Below are 10250 nucleotides of genomic sequence, written 5' to 3' on the forward strand. Positions count from 1 at the left end.
CACCACTGCTTAGGTCAGAGGGGTTATTTCAGCTCACCATTTCACATCACAGTCTATCATTCCATCAAAGGAGCTCAGGTCAGGAGCTGATGCAGAGGCCATGGAGGAGTGCTGCTTACTGGCTTGCTCCCAGGGTTTGCTCAGCCTGCCTTCTTATAGAACCCAGGGCTGCCTGTCCAGGTGTGGTACCACACACACTGGGCTGGACCCTCCTACATCTATCATTTATAAAGAAAATAGTCTACAGAACTGCCCCCAGGCTAATCTGATGGAGGCATTCCCTCAGTCAGGATTCCCTCTTCCTAGATATGTCTAGATTTGTGTCAAGCTGACAAAAGCAGCCAGCTTTGTGCATTTGCTGAGTCTGCTAGCTCTGTGCCCTCCTAGGCCTTTTGAGTGTGGGAACTATGCAACTGGGCATGTGCAAGAATGGGTGGTGGACAGAGAAACCCCTAACCCATCCCGAGAGCAGAAATGCGTCTGAGAGTGGGTGGAATTCGAGGGCTGCTTTGGTTGAGTTAGGGTCTACACCTCTGCCCAGAATTCACCACCCTCCTTCTCCAAGTACCTACTCCCTGGGCATCCTCAGGGCCTGTCCATCAAAGTCACTGGCTGTGATTTTTGCTGTGGGGTGGCTGGGGCTGGTGGCATGAGCATCCTGGTAGGTGGAGCAGGGTGGGAAGTGATGTTGAGGGCCAGGAGTGTGAAGCTGGAGGCTTCTGGGCTGTTATGTTTTGTTTTTGCTTTTGTTTTTTCGAGACAGGGTTTCCTTGTGGCTTTGGAGCCTGTCCTGGAACTAGCTCTGTAGACCAGGCTGGTCTCGAACTCCCAGAGATCCGCCAGCCTCTGCCTCCTGAGTGCTGGGATTAAAGGCGTGCGCCACCATCGCCCGGCCCTTCTGGGCTGTTAGAGTCACAGAATGAGCACTGTGGTGCTGGGGCCTGCGTTGAAGGCCACGAGAGGGTTCCTCTGCACATTGTAGGGCTTGGGGAACAGGCGACTGCTTGTGGCAAGGGCCCAAGGAGTTTGGGAAGGAGGCAGGGAAGAGCCATGGGTTCCAGGTGGGAGAGAACCAAGCATGTGCCTGGAAGGACCCTGACTGGGGAGACTTTGGATGTGTCCCCTGCTACAGAGTGAGCAGACCCCAGATCCAGGCTCTTAAAGGACTTTACAAGACTGTATTCTTGTGGCTCTGCCTGCTGAAAGTCAAGAACACAGTGCTGCAGATAATCTCTGAAGACTCCAGGCATCTGTAGCTTCCCATGGCCCTGGCCACCCCACACCCTCGACGATGCCACACAGTCTCGCAGTATCCTCTCCTCTTTGTGTGAGGACCCTGCTCACCAAGTTTAGCACCCAGCAAACAAACAGTCTGGTTTAATTTGCTAAGACTTTGGTTCCAAACAGGGTCAGGAGACTGAGGTCTGGCATGGCCATGAGTTTGGGGGGATGTCATTCGCCTTGCTCCTGGGACAGGGCACCGGGTCACATATGAACCCCAAAGTCTGATGAGCACCCCTTTCAGATCATAAAAGCTGGTCTCTGGCTCTTAGGCTGTTGGCCACCAGGGCTCAGTTCCTGCCTGGAGCTGGCTGAGCGCTGACGTAGGTACTGACCACAGCGGCTCTAATGTTCCCCGTAATTACATTCCCAGGCCCAGGAAACTCTCTCCCTTGCCTCCTGGAGACATGCAGAGAAGGGCCAGTAATTAGATCTGCCTCCCCAAATCACTCCTTTTTCAGAGTTGAAAGTAATTTTCTGTCTGGGAATAATTAACTTGAGGACCTGGGTGAAGTCTGTGGGAGGATGAAGGTGGCTGGAAGCCTTACTGAAGAAGGCTGGGAGCTGAGCCTCAGGCCATGGGTGGCCCACGTCAGAACTGGGCCCCAGGTATCCAATTACCTAGTGGCCCTGCCTGCCACCTACTGATGGCTCCCACAGCTTTCCAGAACAGCTCTGTCTTTCAATGTCGCCTCCAGAGACTGCACTCCAGGTGGCCTGGAGCTTGGGGACAGAGAAAGTAGATTTAAGTTCAGGCCCAGCTTCAAGGTGGAGCATGTGGCCTGCTCAGCCTAGCCTCCTTCTAGTGGTGAAGTCATGGGGACTGTGGGGTGTATATAAGCCAGCACGGCACATGGCAGCTGTTCAGGAAAAACAGCTGAAATGCTGGTCCTGATGAGGGAGGTGATAGGATGGATGGGTCGGGGGGAACACGGGATACTGGCTACTCTCATAATCTCTCAGGGGGCCATGGAAGTTGAGGCCAGGAAGGGGCAAAGAGGCTGAGGAAGCTATGATGATCCCCAGAGATCCCCAGGGCTGACTTCCAGCAGGTTCTGCCCCCCTCATTTTCTCACGGGCTCTGGCATCCCTGTTCACCTAAGGCAGGCACAGAGACCCTCAGTCAGCAATGCCTTAGGCCCAGGAAGACTAGCCACTGAGCCTTTCTCTCCCTCATCCTGTAAACTGAGGGGAGCATGTGTGTATTATGCAGTGACCCACAGGATAGAGCTGTGGGTTTGCCTTCTATTTGGGATGTGTGGTGCGTTGCAGGCTGATTCCAGACCTCTCTGTCACTAAGTGATCTTTGGGGTCAGGATCCTGTCTAAAGAGATGGTCGTAGCTGGGAGTCAGGGTGAGTCGTGTTTGGTGGGGTAAGGGTACCTGCTGGATCCCTGAGGATCTTGGGCTAAGACTGTGTTTCCTGCGGTGCCACACAAGAAAGGCTTAAGAGTTAATAAAGTCCCATGTAGCCCATCCTCAAGTGGTCACTGAGAGGCAGGGGTCCAAGGCCCAAGGATGGGCGTCCCAGTGCTGTTTCAGACTCCAGTTCAAGTTTCAGGTGTGACTCAACAGCAGTCTTCAGCAGGATTCTAGATTGGACAGTAGCCTCAGCTGAGATGGGGTTCAGGAAGACCCCTGATCTTGGGAGACCCAGAGTTCCAAGAGGGTGGCAGCCAAGCAGAGGCCAAGATGTAAGTTCCCATGGTAAGGGTAGGAGCATATCAGCCAGTGGGTATATAGCCCATGGCCATGGCTCCTTTAGACCTGGGTGGTACCAGCCACCATTATGGGGGCTGAGCAAACCAGGAGGGAGCCTCAAGGTGAGAAGTGAGTAAAACGGAATTCAGTGTGGGAGCAAGACTCCTGCAGTAGAGAGAGCACATAACCCTCCATAAGTGAGCAAGATGCTTCCAGGGGAGAGCAGCTGCACCCAGGAGCCAGAGACAGAGCAGAACATGAAGTCACCCATGCCATAATGCTGGTGGGCTGGAGGGTGGGGACATTTCCAGCAGCAGAGCCTGGGCCAAGAGCCCACAGGCCTATCCACCTGGCCTCAGACTCATTGCCTTGCTCCTGTGGTGGGGAACGCATTTCTACATCATAGCATAGTCTATGGGGTCCTGACCCTGAGCAGAGTCTACCTATGTGGTGTCCCTCTGGGGACTTTTCTTTCTTTCTTTTTTTTTTTTAAATAATTTATTTATTTTGTGTGCCTTGGTGTTTTGCCTGCATGTATATCTGTGTGAGGGTGTCAGATGTTGGAGTTACAGACAATTGTGAGGTGCCATGGGGGTGCTGGGATTTGAACCTGGGTCCTTTGGAAGAGCAGTCAGTGCTCTTAACCACTGAGCTATCTCCAGCCCCTGGGGACTTTTCTTTAAGTTCCCAGAGTTACTTACAGAGGTTGACGCCTATCCCCAACCTCAATGTTAGCTGTGTGTTCATAACAATGTCTGTGTGTTCACAACTCTGGTGTCTGTTTGCTGCGGGAGGGGTGGTGGAGCGGTGGCTCAGTGGTTAACAGTGCTTGCTGTATCGTCATGATGAGTTGAATTCCAGTTCCAGCTGCTGTGCAGCAACCTGGGTGCCCTGTGCACACCTGTAATCTCAGCTCCAAGGGACAGGCAGACACAGACACTCACAGGGGTGTGCTAGCTTCCAACCTAGCCCTGAAATCGTGAGCCCCAGGTTCAGGAAGAGACTTTGCCTCAAAGGACTAGGCAAAGAGTGCTGGAAGACACTGGGTACCCTCTTCTAGTCTCTGGGAGTGCAAGGGCACTCATGCAGACACACAAATGCATATGTGAATAAGTCTTAAAAAATATCACAGCCAGTCCTGGCACCAGCCACCACCAGGCTACATGAGAGTGAATGATCGCAGGTGGCCCTGCCTTTCAGGGCAGAGCAGAGGCCAGCACTGGGCACAGTCCCTGTGTGCTCAACTTGCAGCTCCCGCCCCTCCTTCCACCTCCATGTTTAATTTGATTTGGGGAGGGAAGTCGCTTTTTCTTCTGTGGTGTTACCACTGATAGTCTATTTCCTGCTTGTAGCTGGATGCTGTGTTGGCATTAATGTAGAAAAATTAGCACCATCAGGGCTGTGTTTGGAGCCATCCCTCACGCTGGAGTCCCTGACGCGTTAATTAAACTTGATAAATGCTTCTGTGTAAAGGTAACTTTTGAACAAAGGATACACTCACCCTATTATTAGTTGGATACATGCTCCAGTAAATTGTTTGGAAGGCACTCAGTGTCTCGAGGGCAGAATCTGGGGCCGTGGACCTCTGTCATAGGTAGAGGGGGCTGCCCCACAACCCTGGCATCCAGGCTGGCTGTGCCGTAATGAAGTGGCCATGGATCTTGCAGGCATTCCATCTTGAGGGAGGTTTTAGGGGCCAGGCCAACTGCATCATGAAGCTGCAACTGAGCACCATGGCTGTGCTGAGAGAGGTGCATGGATGTAACGTCCTGTTTCTTTCCCATTTTTTGTTAGTTTCTAATCAAGTCCACTTAACAATCCACTTTGTCTAGTTTCTGATGGAGCCCATTTAGCATGGCTACATACAGTTAGGAAAAGCGAGGCACGAACAGGGTTTGGCATGGCTCAGGCCTGGAGGTCTTAGGGTTCATCCTCTGAGGACAACCGAGGACCACGGTATTTGTCTCAGCTTAGAGCCCATTTTGTAGGCAGTCCCTTCTCCATCCTCCTTAAGGTCAGATCTTCTCCTGCAGGGCAAGAAGAAGCTTAAGGGAGGAGAGACTGTTAGAGATACAGGCATATAAGAGACTGTCCACCAAAGAAACCCCAAACAGAACCACTAGCTGGGGACCAAGTATTGAAACACCCGAGCCTAGGGGGGACATTTTTCATTCAAACCTCTATAACTGCTAAAATGATGGTCAAGTTCACGGTGGAGAGTCTAGCCTCAAGGTGGACCAGCAAAGGAGAAGCCAGGGCGATAACATTTTGGGAGCCAAAGGTGGGTGAGTCAAAGTCCACTGGGAGAGCTGGAGAAGGCGGACACCACGTTCTAGGTGGAGTCCGGTGTGGCCCTGGCATGCTCCGTGCTCACGTTCTGACCTCTACCCTGCTCTCATTAGTAGCCTGGCTATGTGCCAAGGTGGCAGGTCTCTGGAGGCAGCCATTCCTGTGAACTCTGCCCGCTGCCCCTCAGTGTTTTCTCCATGACGACCAGATGTGCACTACTTCCAGGGGTTTTTCTCTTCCCCTCTTTTTGGCTCCTCCCACTGCTGTGTGTGGTCTAATTCCTGGGGGTACCCTCATCCCAGATCACCCCTCACACCCCCTTTCCTAGACAGGATGCCAAGTAAGAGACCAAATCCAACCATCATCCAGGGACGAATGTGACCAAGGTACTGTAACTGATGGTCACCTCTTGTGGTCACCTTGTGTGGTTCTTTCTCACTGTGCTGTACTCAGACTCTCCTCCCTGCAACAGATACCCTGGAGAGCATCTTGACAAGGGAATGGTTGGCTTCAGCTCAGAGTTTCAGAGTGTCCACGGTGGGCTGCTCCATTGCTGTGGGCCTAGAGAAAGGCAGAGCCTCATGGCAGAGCCAAGTTCCTCTCTTCACGGTAGCTGAGAAGCAGGGTGGCGGTAGGGGGTGGGCTGGGGGGAGAGAAGAAGAACAAAGTGCAACAGGTTAGAAGTGGAATGCGAGGAGGGGGAGAGCATCGTGCCGTCTCTTCTGCCTATAGCTGTCACCAGCCTACCTGGGTGGCCTTTCGTCACATGACCATTTCTGATTCTGTTAGGATTGTGAAGGGACCATGGCAGAATGCCAGGCAGATGGCGGAGTACGAGAGGGTATGGTGTCGTGATTTGGAGAGGTCCTTACCTCTGTAATGGGTGTCAAGGGAGCATGCCCAAACCTCACCTTAAGGAAGACACGCAGCACTGAGAGAGCACCAGTGGGTCTGAAATGTCCCCAAAGGCCCATGTGCTAAAGGCACTTGGACCCCAGCTAGGCACTGTTGGGAAGTGGTGGGACCTTTAGAGGGTAGAAGCCTCATGAGAGGTTTTCAGGTCACGGGGGATGTGCCCTGACAGGAGAGGGTGAGATCCCTCCCATTTCTTTGCTCCTCCCTTCAGCGTCCCTTCATGATGTAGCATCCGATCACAGGCCAAATCAATGGGCTAAGTGGGCCCTGGAGCCAGACAAGCCTCTCCTCCTGTTAAGTTGATCAGCTCCTGTGTTTTGTTGCAGTCATAGCAAGTTGATTAAAGTACCAAGATGGAGGCCAAAAGAGTCACATAAAAGAGTTGGAATAGTTCTGGGGTAGCGAAGGGGTGAGGAGGGTGTGTGAGATTTTCTGCTGTGGAGAAACAGACGCTGGAATGACTTGGCTCTTTAACACATGTACGTGTGGGGCTCAGGAAATCACACCACAAACATCATGGCAGCCTTGGCTGGTCTCAGAATCTCCGTTATATCAGCAGAAACACCTCTGTTCCCCAGCAAGCACCCAGTGTCAGGCGTTAGGCAGAGGCATCTGAACAAAGTCTTCACAGACCCCCAAGTGTAGCCTTGACCCCCTCAGACCTGCAACAGAGAGCGTCTCCTCCAGGGACCTCTCCGAAGCTGATGCTTCACGCCTGGAGCTGCCTCTGTGGAAAATGCACTGGGTGGCATGCGTCCCATTCCTCCTGCCGCTGAACACAGGCCAGTCACCCGAGTCCTCCTACGTCTCTTCATGCCCACTGGACCTGTCACTGGGAAATGAGGAGATCTGAGTGCAGACATGGGGTCTGCTACCCCGGGCACAGAAATTACTGTGCTTGGAGGCACAGCTGGCGAGGGTGCCAACTGCACACCAGAGCCTGGAGTGGGTGGGGATCACTGTGATGGCGAGGGTACCACTTTCCCCTCTCCCTTCAGGGGAAGCAGAGGCTGCCAAGGCAGACAACACACGCTGATTAGTTTTCCAAAGCCTGCACTCTAAGCAATGCCAATCAGCTAGAGGCCATGCTGATCGCAGTTAAAGTAAAGAGAAGTATCCGGTGAGCCACATGGGCTCAGCATGAAAGATTCCAGTAGCCACACTAAAAGAGACAAAGAGATACATTTCAACAGTAAATTAGTTCCATAACCCCTAAATGTATTCTCTCTCTCTCTCTCTCTCTCTCTCTCTCTCTCTCTCTCTCTCTCTCTCTCTGAAACCTCATAGCTTCACACAAACTTTGTTTCCCGTGAGAAGTGCAAATAAACTAGTCAACCCTCCCAGGCCTTGGCTTCTGTGCAGTGACCTGGGGGTTCAGCTCGATACTTTCATCTTTAAAAAAAATTAACTAATTAGTTAGTGTAAATGCAACATGCACTTGTTTTGTGTGTGGATTGTTCATGTATACTTGAGCATGTAGGTGCACATGCACATGTATGCACATGTATGCACATGTATGCACAACCAGAAGTTAGTGTGGAGTGTCTTCTACTCTCACTTTCCACTTTGTAAATTTTGTTATTTGTGTATGTGTATGTCTGCACCTGTGTGTGTCTGTGCACACATGTGTAGGGGCCCACAGAGTCCAGAAGAGGGCGCTGAATTCCCTGGATTCTGAACTGCCTAATATGGGTACTGGGACCTGAATTTGGGCTCCTGGGAAGAGCAGCAGTGCTGTTAGCTGTTGAGTCGTCTCTCAGTCACCCCACTCTGACTCTGAAGCTCATTAAAAGAGTCTCTCCCTGGCCCTGAAGCTCACTGAGCCGGGGCCTCTCACTGAGCCGGGAGCTCACCGACAGGCTACAGCGGCTGGAGGCCACTTCCATCTTTAAGATATAGTTTCCCCAGTCACTGGGGAGGAGGAAGAGGATGCTGACCACAGTCATGGATACTCTAGCCTGCTGCATTCCACTGGCCAGGATTCAGGAGGGTAACTCCCAGACCCGTGCAAGGGGGCTGCCAGATGCAAGTTAGGAAGGAAGGACACGTTCCAGGGAGCTACTTTGTTCTGTCCTTGGACCTCTGCACAATACTTCTAAGTCCTGCTGATCTTGGTTCAAATGTCACTTCCTCGGGGAGTGACACCAAGGGAGGCCTGAGTTTGGTTCTCGAGGGACTGTTACCTGCAATGGTGACAGTGCAGGCTTTATTGCCTGACCTGTGTGCTCAGCAGCAGATGGGAATCTGCCTTTGAGAAAGACCTCCCGGCTGCCGCTGGAGGAGAGGCCATGAAGACATTTCTATTTTTAAGAAAGGGCAGCTCCCCTGGTGGCATCCCGAGGAAAGGGCAGCTAAGCATGACGCTGTCTTTGATGAACAATGTTGACTCCAGAGAGACATTTCACTAATGCTCCCCGTAAAAGGCTTATAAATTATTCAGCCACACAGCTGTCTGGGAGAGGCTCCGGCTGCTTCCTGCCAGGCAGCTGGGAAAAAGCCGAGGCCCTGGAGAGGCTGGGAGGGCAGTGGTCAGAGCTGTAGAAACTGTTTGCCTTCCTCTCTTTTTGAGCATGCCTGTGTGGGCTCAAGTTAGGCCGTCTCTAAACCTCAGAGTTTTATAAACACTCAGGGTGGGGAACCAGTGACCTCTGGAGACAAAGGTCAGCAGCAAGGCTTTGGGGGACACAGGAGAGGGGCTATCCTGGCTGGGGTTTAGAGGATGAGTAAGAGGTCATAGGGTGGGCAGACAGTGGGTGAGAGGCCCCCCTGTAGGGCAGATCTCTGTGGTAGGTACGACTGTAGGAAGATGGTCGCTGCTGAGGTCCCCGGGTCAGTGGTCCGCAATCTCCCCAAGAATGGTAGCAAGGGATTCAGAAGAAATGTGACATGGACCTGTCAGAAAGGATGGTTCAGCCTTCGTGAGGGACCTTGCACTTGATGTCAGGGCTAAACAAGAATTGACGGTGTCACCCCGAGAACGACTTCACCTCTTGCAGCTAGGAAGGCTACATCTGTCCTGCCTGCCTCCCGAGAGCCAAATGTATGAGCTCCACCCAGTCCTCAGCTGCTAAGCGGTGTCCCACAGTCAACCTGTGTAACTGTTATTGTTTTGCAGGAAGCAGTCCAGCCCGGGTCCGGCTGCTTGGCTGGTTGTGTTGGGAGCTATGATTGAGATGGAGCCAACTCATGACTGCCAATGGCCGTGCCTCTCGCCATGCTGTGGCTCTCTGCCTTCTGCTGCTATTCAGATTGCAATCTCAAGAGTGGGGTCCTGGGTGAGCAGAGATGATTGGAGGAACACTCACAGCCCTGACTTTACTGCAGTAGCAGGTGCGAGAAACGGCTGAGAAAGTTGGTGTATGGGCCAGGGCCCCCCAGGCGATGTCCTGGCTGACCGTGGGCTCTGGGCGTCTGACTGCCAGAGTTTAAAGAACTGGTCTACAGTTTGTTGGGTATTCTGCTTTGGACATTTGGCTGAGCCTCTCTGTGCCTCAGTTACCCTAGATTTAAACAGTACTCCTAGCTCAGAGGGCTGTCCTGGAGTGACCAGTGTATACCCAGGAATTACTCTGAGAGTATTTGCCAGGGCAGATGAAGATGAATCCTTGGGGCCCCTTCCTCCTCCTCTGTCCAGCAGCGACCAGCCAGGGACAGCGGCCTTGACAGACAAATGCAGGCCGCAGCCCTACGTTCACAGCCTTCTAATTGGCACAGACAAGAAGGGTTTCCAACCCCTGCTCAGGCCCTGGCAGCTTCTGGGTGACACGCCACTGTCAGCTGCTTTTAACAAGCTTCTGGTTCTGGCCAAGGTACCGCCTGGACCAGCTCTGTGTTAATTGGATCCTTCATGAAGGCCAACAAAGACATGCTGATAAGAGCTGCCCCCGGCCAAGTCCCACATCTGCCAGGGAAGGTATGAACCCTATCTCCAGCCCAGGCTCCCTGTCAGATGCATGGATCGCACCCTCTTGGGCCTGAACCTCTTCTGGGGACACCACTGCTGGGCCTCACAGCACCCTGCTTGGAGGGGAGGGCGTAGTGGTAAAGGAGGGACCACATGAGGC

General features: G+C 52.8%; 1 long non-coding RNA gene across 1 annotated transcript in view; it reads left to right on the forward strand.

Moving 5' to 3' along the window:
• Positions 1-9484, forward strand: part of LOC113456733 — a 16941-nt gene extending 7457 nt beyond the window's left edge. The window contains exon 4 of the long non-coding RNA XR_003377478.1: positions 9302-9484. This is a non-coding gene — a long non-coding RNA (uncharacterized LOC113456733). The remainder of the gene's footprint in view (positions 1-9301) is intronic.
• The last annotated feature ends 766 nt before the right edge of the window (positions 9485-10250 follow it).

Source organism: Microtus ochrogaster, chromosome 15, assembly GCF_000317375.1.
Source record: "Microtus ochrogaster isolate Prairie Vole_2 chromosome 15, MicOch1.0, whole genome shotgun sequence".
Lineage (NCBI taxonomy): Eukaryota > Metazoa > Chordata > Mammalia > Rodentia > Cricetidae > Microtus > Microtus ochrogaster.